The 24,540-nt window shown below is 37.3% G+C and overlaps 2 pseudogenes; one reads left to right on the forward strand and one right to left on the reverse strand.

Moving 5' to 3' along the window:
• Positions 1–286: 286 nt before the first annotated feature.
• On the reverse strand, positions 287–12,061 carry LOC148298506 (legumain-like; annotated as a pseudogene).
• A 7,962-nt stretch (positions 12,062–20,023) lies between these two features.
• Positions 20,024–20,640, forward strand: LOC148298507 (large ribosomal subunit protein uL13 pseudogene; annotated as a pseudogene).
• Positions 20,641–24,540: the final 3,900 nt, after the last annotated feature.

A 24,540-nucleotide genomic window follows, 5' to 3' on the forward strand; every position in this document is an offset into this window, starting at 1 on the left:
ACATGGCTTAGGCTTGTCGCCAGCCTGATTGCCTCGAATTGACTCTGCAAAGTTTCGGAAGATAGGTCCATTACTTCACTATCTTCAATGAACTTGACACTAAACAGATCTCCCAAACACGTTCCGATGTGGGTTCCTTGGATCACATCATCTGGAGAGCAGTAAGTTCCCCACGAGGACTAGGTGGGATTGGCAGCTGATAATGCATAGATATTTGTGTCTGTTGGCAAATTGACAAACATCGAGCCTGACTCGCAAGACTAAATACAATAATCTATGAATTTACCTAGAGATAAAACACTATTTTCTTGTAGTTGCCCTACATTTCCTTGAAGGTGCTCACCAAGTGATCAGCGTATAGGTACTTGTTCGGGAATGCGATCAGGTTTGGGGCGCCGTGGTCAGAGAAGAAAATGAAAATGTTGTCATCTTTTGTGCTCTCGACTACCTTCTAGTTTCCCTTGCCGATCACTCCGCTCTTGTTTCCTTTCAGTACATTCAGGAAGACTTAGGGGTCGACGCTACTCCCCGAATAATCGATTTTAACTCCTTTTGATACGTCAACACCTGCATCTCCATAAGTGGGCCGATTAAAGATCTTCCCAGGGAAGGGGTTCCTTGTATTGTTTACAATATCATTATAGGCAAATGTGATAATCTTGTCAGCATCGAAGCCCTTCTGGATGAGCAGTTGGTAGGCATGGAACACATCAGCTTGATGCCGATAGTTGTACCAAGTGTTAGACCCAGCAACCAAAACTGCCCAGTTTGATCCTGCACAGTTTGAGGCCACAAGAAGCAAGACGAATGTTAAAAGTAAGTTCCTAAATTGCATTGAAAAATAATTATGATAGGATTATTGTCCATATCGACATAAATATACCGAATTACTTTGTTTCATTGATATTTCACAATAATAGATAACTATTTCTGAGCCCATAATGATCATACTCCCGATACTTATATCGCCGCAGCATTTGGCTTAATTATTCTTTAATGCATAAAAATAGCTTGAATAGGCAATGTGACTTCGACAAACTGAAAACTATAAGAAATAAAGTCTACAAATACAAAGTGTTCATGTTCATGTATCAATACATAGTATAATATAATCGCATGATTTTGAATATCGATTCGAAAATAGACGGCAGACCATATGTCAATATCTAAGATGGCTCATATATGAGGCTAAACATAAGCAGCTTTATCCCAGCAGCTCTCCAGCCTTGCGATTAATGCATCATCGAAATCACAGTTCAGGCCAAATTGAACAAATAGCATGTTTAGGAATAACCCTAAGACTAAAATCATAGTGTAGCTTCCCTTCCTCAAGAATCAGATTTCAATCCTATCAAAAAAGAGTAAAGGAAAGACTATGAAGTTCATTAGGCACAGTCATCTTTCAGATTGAAGGTTAATGCATAGACGGGGAAATTTGAAACAAGTTAGGATAATATTCTTGTTGGATTCTCAAACAGCGAGGTCTTTATTGTTGTAAAGTTTTTGAAATAAGGGAAGTAAGGGCCGACTGGCTTTTCAATGTTCCCACTTGCTCCTCTCTATAAAATTCAGAGGGTCCGACACCAGCTTGAAATTGATCTCATTGAGGAAAACCTAGCAAAGGAAAAACAGCAAATATAGAAAATTGGTGAAATGCAGATCGAATTGTTTCTGGTTTCTGGGAAGATAGGAGACTTATAAATATTTATGCTCGAAGCGAAACTCGAGAAGAACACCGAGCTAATCGGATAAATGGACCCCTATGTAAAAATGACGCTGGATGGCAGTGCCTACTCCACAACAGTGGCCGAGAATGCTGGCAAAAATCCTGTTTGGAACATGAAGCTAAAAATTCCAATTTATTCTGTGAATTCCAAAATGCATATACAAGTTTTCGACAAGGATAACTTTTCGGATGACTTAATTGGCTAAAAGATAGTGGATCTCTTTGAATAAGGCTACTTAGTTTTGAGTAAAAAAATGGCAAGCCATCCTATCTACATCTTTGATAAAAAAAATGTAGGAACCGGCAAAATATCAATTGAATCAAGGTTTGTCCTAAACTAATGATAAGCACTAAATTGTCTTCCTTTTATCCGTCATTAAATTTATATCAAAGTAATAGCAATTTTATTGAATTAATCATCTAATAATTTTATGAACAAAAGCAGCTTAGGTATAGGTAGTCTTACATAGAAAAAATACTCAAAGGCGACGGACACTACTCAAGCGATCTTGTGAGTCTTGATTTTAAGAGTTAATCCCTTCAGAAATTCCTGGAGAATGTTGTGCAAATGGTCAACCAGCACAGCCAAAGAATAAACCAAATTTAAATAGACAAAATAACCATATAAAGAGTTAAGACTGGTAATGAGAGACTCATTGAGGCTCATCGTTTGCCCAAGAACATTCTGAGCACTCTCCCCAGCATTGAGCATGAAAACAAATGTGAAACTTATGAGGACAGCATCACAGGCATCAGCACCAACATGAAACTAAATTGTTATTGTAAATTTTATTCTAAATTTAGCAATTTAGCATCTCTATGGCTTGGCAAAAAAGAAGGATGAACAGATTTCGTTGATAAACTCACAGTTGTCAGTTTTTGCCAAATCAGATGACACCACAGAATCGATTCGCAAAAGTACTCAAGCCTGCAAGAAACACACTGACGACGAACTTGATAAAGTTCTGACCCGCCTGAAATAGCTGTAAATGAAAACAAACAAAAAGATATCAGAGTTCGAAAACCAAACTAAAGAGACATAGAAGAAAACTCTCTATAAAATAGTAGAATGCGAAGCATCATTAAGCAAAAAAATAACAGCAGACTATGTCGAAAAAGCTCTCGAGCAGCTTGAGCATAAAATCCACAGCGACATCAAAAACAATAAGAACCAAGAACTAAATGAGTTGAAATTTAACTTAGATACAATCAAATCGAAGGTTGATTCATTAACTCGAGATGTTCAGCAGTATGAGAAATAAAACAAATCTTTGCTGAAGTCCCTCGACGAAGAGGCCAAAACAATGGAGAAAAAATAGAGTGTCGAGCAAGATCGAAGGGATTACGATATGAAGATCAAATAGCTGCTCATTAAAATTGATAGACTATAGAAAAGGGAAGATCCGCAGGATTTGGAACTCAGGATTAGTGCAATCACCAATGAGCATAAGGAAAAACTTAATATTCAGGGTCAGAAAGTGAATAAACTAGAGCAGGACTTAGATTCTATCAACAATGTGATGTCTTCTATGGGAGGAGGTAGCGGAGGAGGCATGGATCCACATAAACTCTGTCAAATCGACGGGGATGTCAGGAGATTGAGAGACTCGAATAGGACCAACTAAATTAAACTACAATCGCTGGAAGATGACATGAAGACTAAACTACTTCTGTTCGAAGAGAGAATTATGACAACTTTGGGAATGTTGAAAGGCCAAGACAATTTTGTCAGCCGAGAATAACTTTACGAATCATTGTCAAGACTGAGAGAACCAATCACTGAGAGGATGACTGAGAACCAAAACTTGCTCCATGAGCTAAATGGAAAGATCGGAAAATTATAACTCTTCGAGAAGGCCACGAAAAGGAAAATTAAAGAAATTACCAGAGGAGATGACCTCAATAAGATACTGGATATGAAATTGGGAGTGGACCAGGCGGAAACGAACTTTAGTGCTCTGAACATGAAGCTAGAAAATCTGGAGATTATTTTCAACAAGGTCAAAATGGAGGTCGAAGGTAAATATTCATATAAACTTAGCTAGCAGCAACTTCCTCGATTACCTGCAGAAGGAAATGAACGACACCGAAGAAGGAATCAATATTATTGGCCCTAAGCAGAAGGTCTTCCCGGCGAAATGCCTCGGCTGTGGATTCAAACATAACCCAGTGCACTAAAACAACATGATGATGGGGACTGATGGGAAGTATTACAGAGTGGACATCAAAAATTCCTACACAGCCGACCAGCGTGAAGTATACGGCGTGACTCCATCGCAAATTGCAGTCTATGAAAGCTCAGGCAAACCAAAATCAATTTCACAAAGGCCAACATCCAGCAAGACAAACTTACGACCAGTCAGTGCGAATAGATTTTTATCATGATTTTGTACGATTCTGCCATTTCATACCCTTACATTATGGCCTTTGAAAAGAACAAGTATAATTATTTGGGACGCCCCCATATGCCCATTTATTAAATTATCGAAATATCAGGCAAATGAAGCATTCTTGAATATTTACTATTTAGGCTCGACAATCCATAACCCATTCCAATTTGGGAGCTCATACAGATTGTTTTGTTTCACGACTGCTGTTCTGCCTTCGATGTCGGCCATTGATGCTTCGAATTCAATACCGTTGATGTATACCACAGTTTTTGAGGGCTATCCATCTTGGTTTCGATAGACGCGAATCTTCCCGATTTTCCAAATTCCATCTTTTTCATGAATTTTTTTATTCATGAGTTTCGCATGCAATTTCTAGTTAAACTATGAAGCGAAACAGGGCAAAATAGGAGTTTGAAATATCGTTGGCTTCTCTAAATCAAAGAATGGGGATAGTTCGGGCTGTTGATACAATTTACTCGGCCTCACAATGTTAGTTGGTAGTTACTATACACAGACCTCCTCATTCCTATCATTCGGCTTTTATTTAACTCCAAACGACTTTTCCTGCATCAAGTTATCTAAGAGCTATAAGAATTAATGTACAAGCTTTCCCAATCTTCTTATCGCTGACAAGTTCCTTCTTCAGCTGGTCATCAATTTTCTGGTTGAATATGCTCCATTTGCTCTATTTTTGCTCATCCTTCAGCGATTACAGTTTCTTTTTACTATTCGTCCTCATGATCTATATTGGTAGCTCTTCTATTTTGCTGCCGATGTCAGGGTTGAGTTGAAACAACTACTTCTTTTTATCATTTGATTTGTGGGGATGCTGCTACTTTTATTCTGTGCGATGAACGATGAAGTTACTTTCGGCGTTCTTGTTTGCAATGAATGCGCTTTGGAATGAAGATGAGAATTTGTAATGGGTTTCTTTCATATTGTATGTATATATAGATTATGTAGATATGATAGTATGATAGTGGCAGTAATGATCTGTTAGTCATGTAAACTAACTAATAATTCTTTCATTTTTTGTTGCCTGTCGAAAGCAGAGATGATTTTGTAAAATGCTAATTTCAAAAATGTGATGAAAATATTGTAAACATGCTTTGACGGACATACAGTAGATACACAAATATACAAATAAATATTTAAGAAATTAGCAGATATAAAAGAATATATATATTCTCACATCTCACATTATTATCTTCGCCTAATTAACTTTAATAACCAACCAAGAGAACATGGATAGCATGAGCCGCCCCCTGATCAGCATCGCTCCCATGATCGTAATATAAAAATAACTTAGGATGTCTCGAATACACATTTCCGTTACCTGATGCGCCTGATGAGTAAAGAAGTGACTCTCTATACGTAGATGCTGCACCATAATGCAATACTGAATAACCACCAAGTTGTTTTGCCTTTTCACTCCATCGAGCACCCGATAGTCTTGCAATTAGGGGGATGTGACCCAGAGAAGTTAGCGGCAGCTGCTGAAATTGCTGTGAAATACGGCTATGATTAAATTAATCTTAATGTTGGATGCCCGAGTCCGAGAGTGCAAGTCGGATCATTTGGTGCTTGCTTAATGAAATAGCCCGAATTGGTCTACAAATGCATGGCAGCCATTAAGCAGAGAGTTAATGTTCCTTGCACAGTGAAGTGCAGGTTGGGCGTTGATGACTTCGATTCTTATGAGTTTGCTTCTGATTTTGTTAAGAAAGTCTCAGCTGAAGGGAATGTCGACCATTTCATTATTCACGCCAGGAAAGCATTTCTAAAAGGATTAAACCCTTTGCAGAATAGAAATATCCCGCCTCTAATGTATGACCGAGTTTATAGGCTGCAAGACGATTTCCCACACCTCAATTTCACAATTAATGGTGGGATTAAGACTCTGGCTGAAGCAAAGGACCTTCTTGATAAGACTAATGTTTATGGTTGCATGATCGGCAGAACAGCTTACGAAAACCCTTATGAGCTCGTCGATGTGGATAACCTGATTTACAAGAAGGAGAAGCCAACACCATCTCGGGAAGAGCTGTTACATCAGTACGCGGACTACGTCGATCGAGTTGAGAATAACGATTACTTCAATGGAACCGGCCCAATGTAGGGACATGAAAATGATACAATCGCCAATTTGAGGCATCACTATGTCAACCCTGCAACCTTAGTCAAACCCTTAATAAATATGTACTATGGCAGAAGACATTGTGCGAAATTCCGCCAGTTACTTTCGGATTTGAAGAAAGTGAAGAATTAGCCATTGAGCGACACCATTCGCAACGCTGCCGACTATATGCAGAAATAAGAAGCTAAATGTTAGGAGCGCTCAGCCATAAGGAAATAATAAGCTGAAAAGATGTTGCAAAAACTCAACAACGAATCAAAGTTATAGAAAAAGGAGATAGAATAATTGTGATTGTTTCAGTTTTACTCTTGGATTCATTAACTATTAGTATTCTTATTCATCTATTTTAAACTGAAACGAGTATATGTTAGGATACGCTCATCGGTTTATTGCCTAATTTATTAAAATAAATAAACTATAAATAAAAGTTAGAAGGTCGCAGATTAAAATTATATTCTGCAGAAATTGGCCCATAAATAATAATAATTGAAGATGGCAACATATCAGCGCATCCTTAGTGCTTTCCAGAAGTAAGGATTCTACGAAGATTCGCTCTTTACTGAGACTGAACTTCTGAAGGTTTTGGATAACTTGGCCCACAGCAATGCCCATCTGCCACAATTCGATCGAGGTGTTGCAGAAGAGTTATGGGAGGAAACAGAGAAAGGACGTGATGGGAAGGTCGCGCTCAAGAATTTCATATAAACTATTGCAAGAGGCGAGTCTATTGTGGTTAATTAAATCAACTTCACTGAATGTAAACTTTACGATTATTTTAGAGGAGCTCACTCGGAATCCGAATGCGCCTGATCGATAGTAGAAAATCAATAATCTCTTATCTTACACTGAAGATTACAGATACTTGTCGTTGCCGTTTGGGCTCAAAGGACCCACCTAAAGTGCGCTAATCAAGTCTGCGAGAGGAGATGCTTCTCGAGTCACTCACAGTATAGGATCAAGCACTGTCATCTTCGCTCAAAACCCTGGAAAAAGCAAAGGAAAATCAACTGATCTCAAATTCGCACTGCTGTTCGCTCTGATTGGCCTTTTGGTGTAAATAATTGTGATGTACCATAAGCATCATTTCTACAACATTTTGGCATATTTGGCAGTTTTTGGAACAGTGTTCCTCAACTACTTCGATCATTACTACATAAAAATGGTTTTGGGGTATCTACTCGGTGCAATAGTACTTGACTTCGTTTGGATATTCGTGAATGCGGATGTAAGAATCTTGAATAATTTAGGCGTACTGGAATCCATATCCTGAAACACAGCATTCGACTCTTCAGTACGCTTTCCTGAAATTCATTATACTGTTCGTGCTTGGACTCATCGCAGTGAAGGTAAAGCCATAATAATGTAGGTGATTTTGATCGGTCTTCTTTTCAAATACCGTAAAAATGAGCATAGTTTAAGAAAGAATGTGGCACTCTTTGGCAATAACTTTGCAATTGACGGTACTCACTCGAGCCCAATCGCTAAAATCATCAAAGGAGAGTACAATTCCAATTCAAATGAGTACAATTAGTTTAGGAATCATTGATTATGCATATTATTCGTGTTTGTGATCCTCTATACTAGAACTTTATGGTGTGTTATGTTGATATATATAGTAGTCGAATGCATTAATAAATTCAATCATTTTATTCATTTTATTATTGGCTTGCTTCTTCGAATCTTTCAGGGTATTTTTCGTTCAAATACTACTCGCAATTTATTCGTTTCCTCAGAAGCTCAATCAGTTCCTACTCTCCTTCTAAGACATTAAGGTTTTCCTTAAATTTGGGAGCCTACACTTTGCGGGCAAGGAGTAAATCCTAAAATAACAAACAAAGTACCCATTTCGAATTCATCAGCCAGCCATTGTCTTTCAGTGCGTTAAAGTCAGACCCTCCAAGCCTGGTTTACGGGTGATACTTATTCAAAAGCTGTTCTATTAATTTTCTGGCTTTATCATCTTTCATCGTTTTCGGAAACTCAAGAGATGAATTCAAGACATCTTCATATATTTCGAGAGGGTCTTAGTTATTTTCACCGAATGGAACGTACCCGCAGAGAAACTAAAAAATGTTAACACCAAGAGAATAAAGTGAAGCGTAGAAGTTGTATCCTTTATTCATGATGATCTATGGGGCCATATAGTGGGGAGTTCCGATCATAGTGGTAGTCCGATTACGAATCTACTTTTCCCTGCTGACTTTCTTCGCTGAAATTAGATCGATCAGCACAGGATAGCCCTTGGAATCGACAATAAAGTTTTAAGGCTTGATATCCCTGAGGTAGATTCCATTTTGGTATAGGTACTACATTGTAAGGATAATGCATGATGTATAAAATTGAGCGTCTACAGAACTCAGCAAGCCAATCTCCCGGATTACATGATAGAGCTCGTATCCTTTGATAAACTAAACAAGAGAGTAAAATAGTTTCTCATCTTCAAAAGTCTTGTAGCCTTACACTATGAACGGGTGGTTCACCAAAATTTGGATGTCGATCGAATTTAAAATGTACTTGAACAGCATGTTATTCTATATTTTTTATTTCTCGAAACATTTGAGCAAGTATAGATTGGGCAATGTTGCGTTTTATTAGGAGCTTCCGATGAGAAGGTTAGGACCGAAGCTGCTTTATTTGAGTTCTTTGAGTATGACCATATGACTGAGTTTTTTGATGACTTTTTTAGCTTTTCTCTCAACATTCAGTCTCATTTTTTCTTCCTTTACCATCTCCCTCTTGCGGATGACCAAGTCGAGATACCCCTTGAGCATATCCTTGATAAGGTCAACACTAACTTCCCCCAATATGCCATTGGTTTCCATCACAATATCGTCGTCGTATCGCCCCTTGTTCTTGGTCTCGAGCAGGAATTACTCTCCGTAAATTTGAGATCTGACGGCCAAGGGATAAATGTTCTTTGATTTTTTTATGGATCCCTCAATCACAACAATTATTTTTTGATTCTCCGGGAGTTGATTGCCTTTTGCCTTCTTCAGAATCACACTCCCAGCTTTATACGCGTTGATAGTCATGATATCAATTACATTGTCTATCTAGTTGTCGGTAAGCTTGGAAAGGTGAGCGCTATTTTTAATTGACACATTAATGAAATTGCGGAATGTGACAACAAATATTTGATCTCCGAGGACTTTGGCCAGTGTTTATCGGCTTACAATCAGGCAAACAAGATCTCCCTCAGCTCTGACTGTAAACTGCCTCACTGTGTTATAATAAAGGGATTGCTCTCCAAAACTGTCAGTCTTCCCCAATTTCGAAATCATTGTATTTCCGTTCCATAGAGAAGCATCTCCTGATTTTATTATATAAAAAGAAGAGCCTGGATCTCCTTCATTGACAATAGTCTGGCCTTTCAAGAAGGTTTGAGTAACGAGACATCCTGTAATTACATCTTTATGATCGTTCGAGAGATTTCTGTAGAATTTAATGCTTTCCAAAAACTGCTTGTTTTCCTCGTATTCCTTTATGATGATTTCTTCGACTGCTTTCCTGAAGGTCGTTCGATCGATTGCCCACAAACAACAATTCTCAGATGCTTTAACTGAGAATTTTCTGGTGGTTTGATAGAGTAATGCGATTTCCCCAAAACCATCCCCTACCCTCAGTTTTTTCACCTTGTCCTCATACACTGCGTGCATCATTCCTTTTTCAATAATAAAGAACCAGTTCGATTTGGATCCCTCTTCGAAAACGAAACTGTCGCAGGGCACTAAGCAATAATACATTTTTTTAGCGACATTTTCTCTATAATTTATCACATGGCTTACAGCTAAGGTTGGGATAGGTTCGAGAATATGAAATGGTTGCTCAGACAGCCCATGAGGAAGTTCATTTATTGCAGCCTTTTTTATTTTTTCTGGAAAATGAACTACTCCTCGAATTACTCGCAGAGCTGAGTTTCATCATCGGATTCTTTCTTATATTATCAAAGCGAATACGTCTGAGTTTGATAATTCTGTATTTTGCTCCTTTTACATCATGGAACTTTGAGAATATCTCCGAAGTTAAATTTCGTTTAATAATAGCAGAAAAGCATAAGAACATAATACATCATTGCATATAATAGCATGAATTAGCAATTTGACAAAACTCTTCGAATCTGTGCGATGCGCAAGCATTAGATATAGCGTGAATGAAGGTGCAGCGCGAGATATCATGCGAAGTATAGCTTTAAAATATTAACAATTTTAAGAGCCATCCAACCCAACTCATAATATTGCAAACACAATCCTTTGCAATTGTAAAGACACTGAAATCATTTTACAAAACCTATTATCATTATTTTATAATGAAAATCCGCAACTCCAGTAAAATTTGATAATTTCAGAAAAGTATATTTTAATGTATAGTTATAATTTAACGTAAATATTAAAGACAATGAACCCCACTTTCGCTTCGCTAAAGCAGCATCGGAATGATTGCACTCTCAATAGCATTCCTGTTAATACGATTAAGCCTGCCTTACCTAAAACTTTCCAGGATCTCAAAAATATGCAATTCAAACCATACCTGTTACACAGAGATCAGAAACTTCATACCAAAACTATTCCTCTTAGCAATCTTAGCAATAAGCTCGATTCTAGTACAAACCTTCATATGCAAAAGAGCACTAGCCAGCATGAGTTGTTAAACGAAGCTGAAAATAGAATTCGTAAAGGACATGCTTATCAGTACTTAAAGCAAAAGAATACCTGCAAATACAGTACAGCTTAAAAAGAGTTTGAAAGACCTAGTCGGCCAGCGATAATTGGCCCAAGCATCATTCGCAATAAGTCGTTTATCGGCTCTTGTCAGGGCAAACCCCCCAAAAATAATTAACGAGTTTCCGAATCGAATAGTTCGATGACCTGCATCAAAAGGTTAAATTTCGATATTTTCGATAGTTATGATTGTATTAGCAAAGATAGCGATAGCCAGAATCAAAGTGTTGAACATTCTTTTGAAGATGGAAGCTCGAAGGACTATTCATGTTTCAACACGAGTAGAATGGATGACACAGATTCAACATCATCTCTCAAAGATAAAATAAATTCAAAGGTTAATTTTAGTAGAAATAGGAACAGCCAAATATTAAATTCTAGTGAAAGTACAGATGCTTCAAAACCATTCTAGTTTTCATAGTACTCATTTGGTACGGCTTCAGCTATCATCCAGCAGTCAAATGTACACAATAGTCTAAACAGTGTTCCTGACTCAAGGCGTTTCTTGTCATAGAGTCAAATGCTGAGGAAGAGTGCAGCTGTTTGCAATTCATAAGGCATGCGAAATGACTAAGATAGTCTGATAAATTTTACGAAGAAGTTTAAACTTAATCGAGAAGTTCACAAGGAACTGTTGTAGTCAGTTTAACAGGAAGAAATTAATACTTCAATACAGTCAATAAAATCTAACACTGGGCGGTCGCTCAAGCCAACGAGCCCTCTGCAACTTTCAATTGAGCAATTCAACATAGGAAGATAAATCGGTTAAGGAAAGTATGGGAAAGTGTACCTCGCATAACATCGGGCAACGAAGTTCCTCTGTGCCTTAAAAACAATATCGAAGGCAATGATAAAATAGTAAAATTTGTCAGAACCCTTCATTCATGAACTTAAAATCCAAATGTACCTCAACCACCCAAATATCGTGAAGCTCTATGGCTACTTTAGTGATGTGAACAGCTTCTATTTGATTATGGAGTACTGCCAAGATGGCCACTTGCTGCAGAAAATAAAGAGTCAGTCCAGTTTTGAGGAGAACCAAATCAGGGATATACTTTTTGATGTTTTTGAAGCAGTTTCGTATATCCATTGTCAGGGAGTTATTCACCGGGACTTGAAGCCTTAGAATATTGTGATCCAGCAGGTAAAAAAATATTAAATTTAGGGAACCCGGAAACTATGCGATTTTGGATGGGCAGCCTATGCTGGCCCCGATCGTCGAACTACCTTCTGTGGCACTCCTCTCTACGTGAGCCCCGAGGTCCTCAAGGGCGAGGAATACGACACAAAGGCCGATGTATGGGGATTAGGAATACTGGCATACGAACTGTCATACGGGAGAGTCCCCTTCCCAATTTTGAACCAAAGCGACATGTTGAACATAATAAAAGACCCTGTTTACTACCCTTCCTGGTCGAACATATCAAAGCCCCTACATTAAATAATAAAATCTATGCTTTAAAAGCAGGCAGATAGGAGATCGAGCCTAAATTAAGTATTAGCCTCACAATTCTTTGCCAGACATGACTGGAGAGATAAGAGCATCAGCAACGAAGTATCGAAACTATTCTGATTAATATACACAATTTTGGATGAACTTCCTTCCTGACTTATATTTGCATACTTCTATTGCAGTTATTGTTTATCATTATCGAGCTATCTCTGGAGTTTCTCATGGGATCATAGATCTATCACAGAATACGACAAAATTTAAAAACTATTAAGATAATCATGAATCTTCATTCGAGTGCTCAGATAGTTCGGGGGGAGGCACTATTTGAAAGGTTAATGCCCTTTTAACGAATCTTCTAACAGTTGGCTCTTCGTCTATTTGATTGCTCGGCAAACTCACTGTCTTTTTAAGTTTGGATAGGCTTATCTTCGAAGATCCGAAATCGTTCTGTTTTTTGCTTTAAGTTTTCGTCAAGTTCAAGTCTGGCTTTTAATTTGTATGTTAAAATTTCAAGTAATGACTTACAGCATCAAAGAACATCACACTTTCCTTCATATCTATGCTGTCGAATGCAGAAGGATATAAGTTAATGCAAAGGTTTAATGGCTTATTGATATTTTTCCTCAAACCATTTAACTTCCTAGAGATGCAATTTTAATCTTAGCTTTCAGGGTCATCCGAAAAAGTGGCCAATTTCTCAATTATCAAAGGTAGTTTTACATTTCTTTTTACATTTTCATATGTGCTCATCAAACATTACAGATTCTTGTTGTATAGGTTAAAATACTCAGCCTTGTTGAATGTGATGAATTTTCCCCCATGGTTTATTGAACATATTCTTTTGTATTTTTCACGTCCATTGCTCTTCATTATGAGTTTTCGCACGTGTTCCATGTAAACCTATTATGGCAGCTTCTTATTGGCTTAATTGTTGTAGTGGCCTAAACACCCGCAGTAAATGAGCAGTTTGAAATTCTACTGTAGCTTTTCGTCACGAATGAATCGGATGACCTTCTACTTAGAAATCAGAAAGCGTGGGATGATCAGAAACTAAATCAATCTTTAATCCACACCATCTCTCACCATATCTTCAGAGAAACTCGGCAGTCCCATGACCGATTGCAAAATATCATTGGCAGTTTTGGCAGCCTCCTAAAGCTGGTCCTTGGAGGCATTTTTCAGAGCATTAAAAGTCTTCCCAGAATAGCAGTCATTCCTAATTTGCTTTATGGATAGCTTAACATTCGCAAATATCTTCATAAACCTGATCATCGCATTATACTTATCGGGGTCTTACTTCTGAATCGCATTCAAAGTATCGAACTGCTTGACCTATTTGCTTTTAAGTTGTGAAACCCTTGATTTGCGCCGATAGTAAATATCCTAGGGCTCTGACTCCGAGTTTTACAAGCATTTCATTTCCATATACTGGTTTCTTTTAATCAGAGACTTCGCTATTTCCTGGGGTGAAAATAGGAGCTTATAATACTGCTCGCCATCGATTTATCTTACAGAGCTTAATTTTTTCTCGGCTGACTCACCCAATTTCTAGGCGTACATCTAGACGTAACACTCGGCTATATTCCTAAACCCTAGGCAATCAGAAATGCAATCCGAATGCTTTAAACTTCGTAGCTCGCATACATCGATATCGCTGTCTTTGTCCATCATTAGATTTATTGACTCGCTCTAAATTTATAATATAAAGTGTGAATTCTCAAACAGTTCCATCTAATCATCGTTCAATTAACACCCAACTCCCAACATTCTCAAATTTTATAAACCAATTGCATTTACATGATAAAAACTGCGTGCTATGTATCACAGTAAGTCGCTATGAATTATCGTAAATATTATAAAATTGGCTTTAAATTCCGGGAATAGTTTGAAAATTAATTTATTCTGTTACTTTTTTATGATTGTGAGCCAAATGAACATTCATTCGTTCTTATGTAAATATTCTGTTTATGAATGAGAAATATTTGTTAGTTTTATATTTCCGTAATTCTGGATATCGTAGATTGTGGCATGACATGTAAGTAACTGCTATTATTATTATACTTATATAATTGTATGGTAATTCTGGTAATTATTATTGTAATTATGGTAATATGGTAATATGGTAATATGGTAATATGATATTATAATAATGACTGATTTGCCGTTAGATTAATAATTATTACGCGCATCTAACAGAACTAAACAAACTGATGTCACCTCTAAAACTACTCCTCATCATTTTGATATCACTTGCAGTCTGCACCAGACAAGAGACTATCGCAGAAAAGTTTGCCTCCGAAATGAGACACTCAAGCGAAGAAGCAGATGAAGTAGTGCTGAAGTAATTCATGAGAGAAAGCTACACTACGGGGAGCCTGGAGGAAATGAGAGCAAAGTACAATTAATTCAAAAGAGATTGGATTGCTCGCATGGTGGAGTTCCTGATTATTGAGCTTAGGATTAATGAGTAAAGTGCGAAATAGGCCAGAAAAAATCCGGAAAGCTTCTACATTAATTTCGATACGTATAAGCTGTTTGCCAATTCCTATTGATCTTTGTTATATCTTATGCACGATATGTTCTATTACCATGTGCAATATTCATTTGCTTATTTATTGATTTAGTTCACATGGGTATGTCTGTGCAAATACCCGAATGTCTGTTTTACCATTAAAATAATAAAATGAATATCGCATTTATTATTCATGAATAGATATATCACTGTTTGGACTTTTAGACTCGTTTGAAGTCATTTCGCATTTTGGTGAAGAATACTGACAGCTTTTATTTATGGTCTCTTGACAGTTTCACCTCTTCCAATATGAAATCTTGGAATTTTTATAGTGGCTTGGTCTTTGCACGGACTTTGTTTTAGTAAATGTATTTTGTTATTTCTTGGTGTGTTTTTCTTTTGGTGTAATCTTGGAAGTCCATGAGATATTTTTCGTTGTTGCTTAAATCGCACCATTTGCGTTAGGAATTGCTTGTGGAGTCACTTTTTTTTATAAACCTAAGGATCATATCTTTTTCTTGTTCAGCAATCTTTTTGCTTTTTTTGTGCAATTAAGATTTCGCACTTACTTTTGTTCTATGGCTTTACATCTTTTGCTCTAAGGTTCTCCTTTCAGTAGAAGTCTCCAAAAACCTTTGAATTGATCGTTTGAATTATTTTTTAGTCGCAGGCCGACGCTCAGTCATGAAACTGGATACATTGAAACTTTGGTTGTCGCATCTTGTTATTGGGATATTCATTGAGATCTTGTTGGCTTTAAATATTTTCCCGTTGCTATTTTCTCTATGGCCCGGGGTAGTCGGGATATTAAAGAATTGTTATTTTAGGAGATCCTTTATGTTCCTATACTTATGCTGATCTTTCTCGCGGTCCTGAATAAATAATTAAAATTTCTATTCTTCTTATCTGTTAATGTGACTACTCTTTTCGCCTCTTTATTGGATTGAGTTTGTTGTAAAGTTAATTTGAAACTATTTTCGTTTGGGCGATACTATATAGGATCTTTATGAGACACTTAGTACTTCTGTTTCCTCAATTCGGCCTTTGCTTTCACTCATTTTGGAGATTGTAGTCTCGTTTGATCGGGTTGAATAAGTTAATTAAAATTAGTCGCAGATTTTAGATGTATATACTAGTTTACTAGAATAACAAAATAAAAACAATAATCAGTAGGGTCTTCTGTAGAGGAGTTCGCGACCAGCCCTCAGCATTCTATTTTCACTCTCTTCAATTTTCTGATCCAAAACGCCCTTAGTTTTGCCAATAAGAGGCAGTTTGTTCCCGTTGCAATTGGGGATTTGGGGTAGGTATCGATCAATTTATATTTGCATTTATACGTTGTTGCGATGCTGCTTCAAGACTTCAATCGATTTTCTGTTTTCTCGTAATTTGCCAGCGGATAGGATTCGCTATGAAGAAAGCCCTTTTTTGCTTTATACTGAATCTTTCTGTGTTCTTTGTCTCATGCTGAGTTTTCTCTCTTCTCTCTCATATGTGGCTTTTGGCAGGCTAACTCTTTCGCTTGGATGACGGGAATCGAACTTAATGGTTTACAGCAATACGTTACGACTGTCATTTGGACTGCTGTTTTCTATTTCATTCCCCAGCCTTTTTTTGATGCTGTCTAAGTTCAGTAACTAATTCGCATCGGGTCTATTTTTGGGATTTATCTGCAGCAAAGCCCCGATTACATTGGATAGTTCACTTGAATAAAATGAAGAGAGTGGCTTATACTTCCCTGAAAGGACTTTATTGAAGAGACTCTCGAGATCCTTTGCCCTGAATGGAGCTTCAAGCATTGTCATTTAATAAATAACACATCCCAATGACCACATATCACTCTTTCTGTCGTAAGGCTGGTCCTTCCAAACCTCAGGACTCGCATAGTATGGAGTCCCTGTTTGAGTATATGCCAACTACTTCTTCAAAACCTTTGAAACATTTAAATCTCCAAGCTTATATGCTCCTTCATGAAGGAAAACATTTGCCGCCTTAATATCTCGATGTATAATCTTCTTATCGTGCAAGGACTTGAGTCCCTTCGTGAGCTGTATCAACGCTTTCCATATTTCTTACTCAGGGATACTTTTCCGTCTTGTCCCATAAGATGAAATCATTTTGGTGAGGTCTCCTCCGTTGGCATACTCCATCACAATGCACAGATAGTTGGAGTCAAAAAATGCTTATTTGAACTTTATGATGAACTCTTAGTTAATGGAGGCCAGAATTCGAATTTCATTGAGAGAGTTATTTTTTTATTTTTCCTTCAAGCCTGTAAGTTTTACTTTCTTTAGAGCGTAAACTTCGTTGTCGGCTTTTCTCTTCACCATATACACTTGCCCAAACGCTCCTTCCCCTATTTTTTTATGAACAGTGAAGTCATTGAGGCTGCTCTCGCGTTGCATTCTCCAAATAGATTAAAATGATTAAAAAGCAAATGGGGCAATGATTAAAACAAGAATCAGTACTTTACAATAAAGCGTCTAATAAATGCTGAGCGATAGTATATATATATAGTATATATACAATACCGTATAATTTCCTTACCTCTATATACATACTTACAACCTATGATAGCTTATAAATAGAATGTACTCAGTAAGGCCCCTACGCAAACTCAACATCGCAGAATAATTAAAAAACTCAAATCTAAAACGAAACATCAAGAAATCTGAACTACTTGCATATTGGGTAAACGATCGCAATGAGTAATGCCGTAAAATAATCGGACAGAATAGATGCTTTTGCACACATTCCTTCGAGCAACACTAAATGATCAACACAGCTAAACCCTATTGTATTGTGCCTAATTGTAAATGCCCGTGTTACTAATATGTGCCATTCAGCGATATACGCTGTATGTGCAGACATTCCTACAAGAATCACAATCAGAATTCGAAAATGTGCCAAATGTGTGAGAAATGCTTGGGCTTTTCAACCAACTGGGCGTGTAAATGTGGGCTCAAGTACACTCTGCATACAACTGTAATGAAATTCGATTAAAGGACAAAAAGATAAAACCTATCTAAAAGCAACGACAAGTAGAATCAAAACTAACCACCTCATTCTCCAATACACTCCCACAGAAAGCGTGTAGACTCACCACATTCACAATCCAATCTCAAACTAAGCAGAAACCGATCCTAGAAATCAGTCTCTTAGCGTAAATAACAACAACAACACCCAACACTTATCGACCAATACCAACTATAATCAAACAAATACCAGTTTTAATCATAAAGCCAGTTATTCAACGATAAGAAGAAAGATGCGAACAAACAAAGACTACTCTAAAAAATAAATAAGAAATATGTGAATTCGAGCTTGACTATGGACGAATACTACGAGAAGAGTCATAATGAGAGTTTGGTTATCGAGACGAATTCGAAGGTGCATGGGGTTACGGGTTTGGAATTGTATATGAAACCACATAATTATCGGTTTATTGATATTAGCAAGGTATTGGATCGGGAGTATGAAAAGTTTCATGATTAGATTATTGAGAACAGGAGTCATTTTAGTAAATCGCCAAGGAGGTTTTGATGTTTTGATGTATTAGTAATGGCGGGGATTAGATCATGACTGATGTGATGTGAATACAATATAAATACAATACGGATACTGACACATACAGATATGCATAGGCATATAAATACACATATTTACACACATATCACACATGCAAAGTATAATGCTTCATTCTAATATTTAATTGATATATATATACCTCGCATTCGAGATCGCAATTATGAAAGAAGAGGAGGATAAGAACTAACAAGAAGACTACACAGCAATAGGCTAAATGCAAAGAGTAGAAAAAGCAAATCGCGAACAATTCTACAAGATTGTCTCATAGACTCCAGGGGTGGTCAATGCCGAATAATATAAAGATGCCTATAGGAAGCTCTATTTCGAGTAATCATTGTTCCAAGTAAAAAAGTCAAGGGACTACCTACACGCATGCATGAAAGATATCCATCCCAGTTTGGATTACCCTGAAGGCTCATAAACTATACTTAAAGCAATTGCCAAGATCTACCTTATTGAGTTGTTTGAATAATCTGTGGCAGTAAGGACCAAGATTAATAAGGCAGATATCGATGAGTTTGTGCTCGTAGAGGCAGCCAGGAACATATAAAGTCAATCCTTTACAACAATGATGTGAGGAAGGATGAAGGCATTATCATTATGCTGATAAATATCTTCATTATTATAATTGAGTCTTCTCTCTTCGTGTGTATATAAAATGCAAGAATATATCATGTGTATATGTATAATTTATAGTAATACCCATTAATCCACCTCGCAGTTAGTATAGATCCGCAATAGTTATACAAACACAACAAATAATAGAATAATTATGTCGTTGAACAACTGAAACTGGTAGTCATTGAAAATAATCAAAAGCTTTCCTCCTCTTTGGCGTAAATATAGAGAAAACCATCAGGGTCAGTAAAAGTTGCTCCAAGCTATCCAATGGTCTTCGACATATTCACGACACTTGTCCCCACAATTATGATGATACTCACATTTTCATTGATGTGCAGGCTCTTCTTGAGGTACCGGACTATGTGGAGTCCTGTTAATGACTTTTGCAGTCCGATTCTAAATCAGCATGGGTGTACAGTTGATAGGATTTGGCACTCTTTGACGTGGTGAATAAGCTGAGTCCTTCAATGACTGCCACACAGAAGTTAGCCTCAGGGTATTTCTACTTGAAGATGCTTCTCCTTTATTTCCGCTCGGCCAGAGTAAACTCTCTTTTGAAAATCGATTAGACGATGAGCTTGCGTTATTATTTTTTGTCCCAAAACCTCCGCATTCAAATCGATTATATTTTGGAATAGCATTAATTACAATATACATGCAATTACTAATGAATTATGATTGCCGCACTATAAGCATAAATATAACGATTTCCAGCTTTGCATTTATATATGCATACAAATGATGTTCAATGCTCAGAAATAAGTGCGCCGTCTATTACTGAATGTTGGGTATTGGGATTAATACCCGGTGTGCAGATAGATATAAATATGGCATAGTGGATATTAATTAATTAATATTTAATCAATTTAACCATAGCCATGTTTAAGAAAGAGATTGTCATTGATGGCCGAGGCCACCTTCTGGGCAGATTGGCCTCCTACGTTGCTAAGCAGCTCCTTAATGGTTTGTACTCGATTATGTAGGGCAAAGGATTGTTGTCGTGCGCTGCGAGGGACTCAACATCACAGGCTCGCTCTTCAGGAATAAAGTTAAATTCTCGGAGTTCCTCAGGAAGAGGCTGCTCACCAACCCACGAAGGGCCTTTGTGCATTACAGAGCTCCTTCCCGCATCTTCTGGCGCACTGTCCGCGGCATGATCCCTCATAAAATATCCAGAGGGGCCGCAGCGATGGGCAAGCTCAAAATATTCGAAGGAGTTCCTGCTCCCTATGACACCAAGAAGAGGCAAGTTGTCCCAGATGCTTTGAGGTGCGTCAAGCTCTCCAGCTTCAGGAAATTCTGCAAGCTCGGAGATCTCTCAGCACAAGTCGGTTGGGGCAAACAAGATTTGGTCGAAGGCCTCGAAGGGAAGAGAAAATAGAGAGCAGCCACTTGGCACAAGAGAAGAATCGAAAAAGCAGGAAAGACTCGCAAAGCCCTCAACCAAACAGAAATCAATAAGGTGCGCTCACAGCTCGCAGAGTATGGATACTGATTGATTTGCAGAATCTATATATACGCCATCACATAATACATGCTTCCAATGGTTCAATGGTTTAATGAAGATCAGACTTTAAATAATATAACATTTCAACATTCATGTTTATATTGAATTGTCGAGGGAGTCTATAGATAATTTGTTGAAAAAATTTGGCGAAGTAAAGACAAATATTCTGTCTGTCTGAAATGAAACAACCCAAGTGTTCATTCTCTTCATACCTGGCATGATTTACATTGCCACAACTTTATCATAATATACAATAATCCAATGAATACAGTGATAAACAACATCAACAATACTGAAAACAACAAATCTATGCTCACTCGATAACATTGATGAGCACATAAGCCTATTTATTGACATCATAATACCCTAACTCCACCCCACAGTCGCACACGCACAGTATCTTCACATTAAACTCTTGCTCTCTTTCCAATAGCTTCTATTACATTTATTTTTAGAGTTTGGAGGCTTCGAGACTGTTGGCTCCTTGCATCAGGCCATCGATTTGTTCATTAATGTTTATTTTGGCTGTGATTTACATTATTTCCTCAGAGTTATAGTTTCTTATGATTTTTGACTATTGCAGGTGCACTCCAATGGGTCTATTCACTATATAGTTATTGTCGGCAAGTCTGAGGGAGGTCTAAGCTACTTGTAAGAAACAGCTCGGGCAGCACAGTCGGCCGATTCCCATGCCATCATTGCCATGGTTTCTTTTATTACTTTTATTGTCTTGCCTGCTGTTGTGACTGTCGTGGTTGTCGTGCGGTCTCCCATGAAAATGAGTCTTCCTCCAATGCTCATTTTCATCATCTTCCATCGGATCATAGAGTGCCTAATGCTGCTATTAATCTCCCTTCGCATACCTTCCCAAAAACTAATGCTCGACATCCGACGAAGATTAGGACGATTGCTCTGAATGCCCTTCTTCGTTGGTTTTGGTATTGGTAGGTTTCTACTTTCTGCTCTGATGATATATTGGCTGAGAGAGGAGGACCTACAGATTCGTCTCGATTTGCTTATCACTAAAGTCGATTTGTATTTTATTGAAGAGATTGGTCGAGAATTCATTGCTTTATGGGGTTGGTTACCAACTATCTTCGTCACTTTCGATCTACATGCCTATGTTTACTATATAGTTAATTCGGACTCTTATAAACGCCAAAGTTAAAAGAATTGTAGTATATGATTTAGTGATAATAGATTCTGCAAATCGTCGATTCTACTCAATAATGCGATTGTAGACTGATTTTCGTGTAGGGAAGGCTTTAGAGCCTACAGAAACCCATTTTAAAATTACTGGAAATCAGAATAAACTCTAAAATCATATTGTAAATTATGCTACTTCTTCACAAATTATGCAAATGAAATGACAGAGTATTGGACTATTAATAAAACTGATTCCATAAATGAGATAAATTTTAATCATAAATCGCATATAGAAATGAACTTCAAACTCAGCCCTCGTTCTATTTACTCAGACAGCAGAACCTTCTTCCGTTGCTCGACACAGTAGACTCCCAAATCTCAATACAAGGCAGGCTTTCATGAATTCTCCAGTTAGTTCAATCAAATTTTAGGCTTGCGTGCCAAATTTTTTGACCATCATTTGGCCTTTCGCTTCAGATTGGCATTGATGCATATTGTGGCAAACGATCCAGCAGCAATGACCCTTCGTTCAGCCTAAAATAATCCAGCAGCTGATATATTTTTTGGAGAGCTCTCAGATGAAAATGCCAAAAAAATCCTCCGAAATATCCTCCAACCCAAAAGTTCTACTGAAATCTCGCAATTTTAGACCTTAGCTGAAAAACTCAGCATATTCAGCAATAGCCTCGTGGAACAATTCACCTACGAGCAATTCGTAAGCATTTACTCTATCATAGGTTAATTTCTACATGGAAATATGTCTGCCTATACTCTCATTCAGACATCTACCTGATTCATCCTCCTCCCCAAAAGCAAAGACATAAATAAACTCCTAATAGTTCAACAAAATCTTAAGAGAAGAACTAAAACTCCTGAAATGTGCAGCCAGTGACAACTAACTATAGAATTTGTTTCAGACAATTGGCAGTCTTGGTCAACACACAATCACTCTTTAAGACTATACACTCTTCTGCAAGTGCTACTTTGGGCAATATGGCTATGCAGGGACCCATCGGGGTTACAAATATCAGGAAAATAAAAAAATATAAATTGTGAAGAATGATAGGAATTACTAAAGCACATTGCGGAGAGTGAGTAAGATTATATTCCCTCAGATGTATACTTTGGTTGTCAATTCTGACTGTCAAAATAAACTAAGTTTAAGTAACTCTGAAATCGAAGAATTCTTCTAAAAATATTTCGAAATTCGCAGAACCATGAACAACAACAATCAATTAGCCTAAGAATAGAATAACTATAAACAAGTAATGACAATTATCATCACTAAAACATTTATGAATCAAGCAAACACATCTATGAACACATCCATAAACTTCCCCAACACATCCATAAATTTAGACACAAAAACAAACATCACCCGCACAACCATAAATGAGAAGCCGACCTATTCTGAATTCTCAAATTTGAATTCCGAACTGACATCGGAGTAATTTATCAACCGACTGTTCTTGGGAACGCTGTCATGCGTGAAAGTGAAGCCATCGAAATATTTGATCGAGGAAATATATGAGTTTTATCGGGATCGAACTGGAATTGTAACCAATGCTGAGTACTATGAATTATTGGAGAGCCTTGGGAAAGTATATTTGATGACTAAATGATGACATATTTCATTAAATTTAGATTTATAGCAATAATCCGATAATCCAATGAATCACACACATACAGATGTATATATATATCTGCATACATACACACATAATACAGGGAACAAAGATTTATTATAATATTGCCTACCATTTAAGAGAAATATGCAGCAATCTCAACAATAAGCAGAATCTTCCCAAGAAGGTCAATCAGAACTCTACCGCCAATACCGCAAACAGTAATTCATGACAATCATCAACAACTTGCTCAATCAGTTCAATTTTTCCCCCAGCAAGACAGCTGAACAAATGTACAACTAACTCATCATCTAAAAAGGCAAGGCGACAGGCGAGGACATAGTCCAAATCCTACAATAAATCAAATAACAGCACTCTCTAAAGAACAACCTGCAATAGTAGCTCACAGCATATCGTAAATAAATCAACAAGCTGGAAGTGCAGGGTTGTGAGAGTATCACGAAGAAGCAATTCATGGAAATATTCGGGAAGAATGTCAATTCTGGTCATAGTTCTATGAATGCGAAAGGGGGTGATAAGTTTGTGACGAGGTAGATCATGAGTCGTATCGAGTAAATTGACTATATCTCCTTAAAGAAACTTTCTGCCTTGATCAATAAACTTTAAACTAACTGCGAAACCCAAGACAGCCCGAAATTCCCCTCATAAGTCCTGAATCTAGAAAAGTCGAACATCTTCGAGTACTATGACTCTGAGCATAATCCCCACTCTCGCCAAGATCAGGCTGTTGACTAAATTACAGCAAAGGAGCTCATTGAAACATTATTGAGCTATCTCAATACCTCAACAATCGACAAACTAATCTCCATCAAGCTCGAGAAAATTTGCAACCATTTAACAAACCGCTACGAGTAAATGCGATAATAAAGCATTTAAAAGAGTAACATCATCGAAAAACTACAATCTCGCCTTTCTGAAATATAGGAACTTCTCTACAATGGTGAAAGCGAGTATTAATAAAATTTCCGTATCCTTGAGAATAAACTTGAACGTGCTCAGAATTAGAATACTTAAAAGAGCTTACAAATCAAGAAATACTTATAATAGATATATACAATTGAAGAAGAAAACACCAAAGTCTTGAAATAAAGTGACA

This window comes from Brachycentrus maculatus, unplaced genomic scaffold (assembly GCF_059751285.1).
Source record: "Brachycentrus maculatus isolate JH-2025_06_01 unplaced genomic scaffold, ASM5975128v1 h1tg001929l, whole genome shotgun sequence".
In the NCBI taxonomy this organism is placed as follows: Eukaryota; Metazoa; Arthropoda; class Insecta; order Trichoptera; family Brachycentridae; genus Brachycentrus; species Brachycentrus maculatus.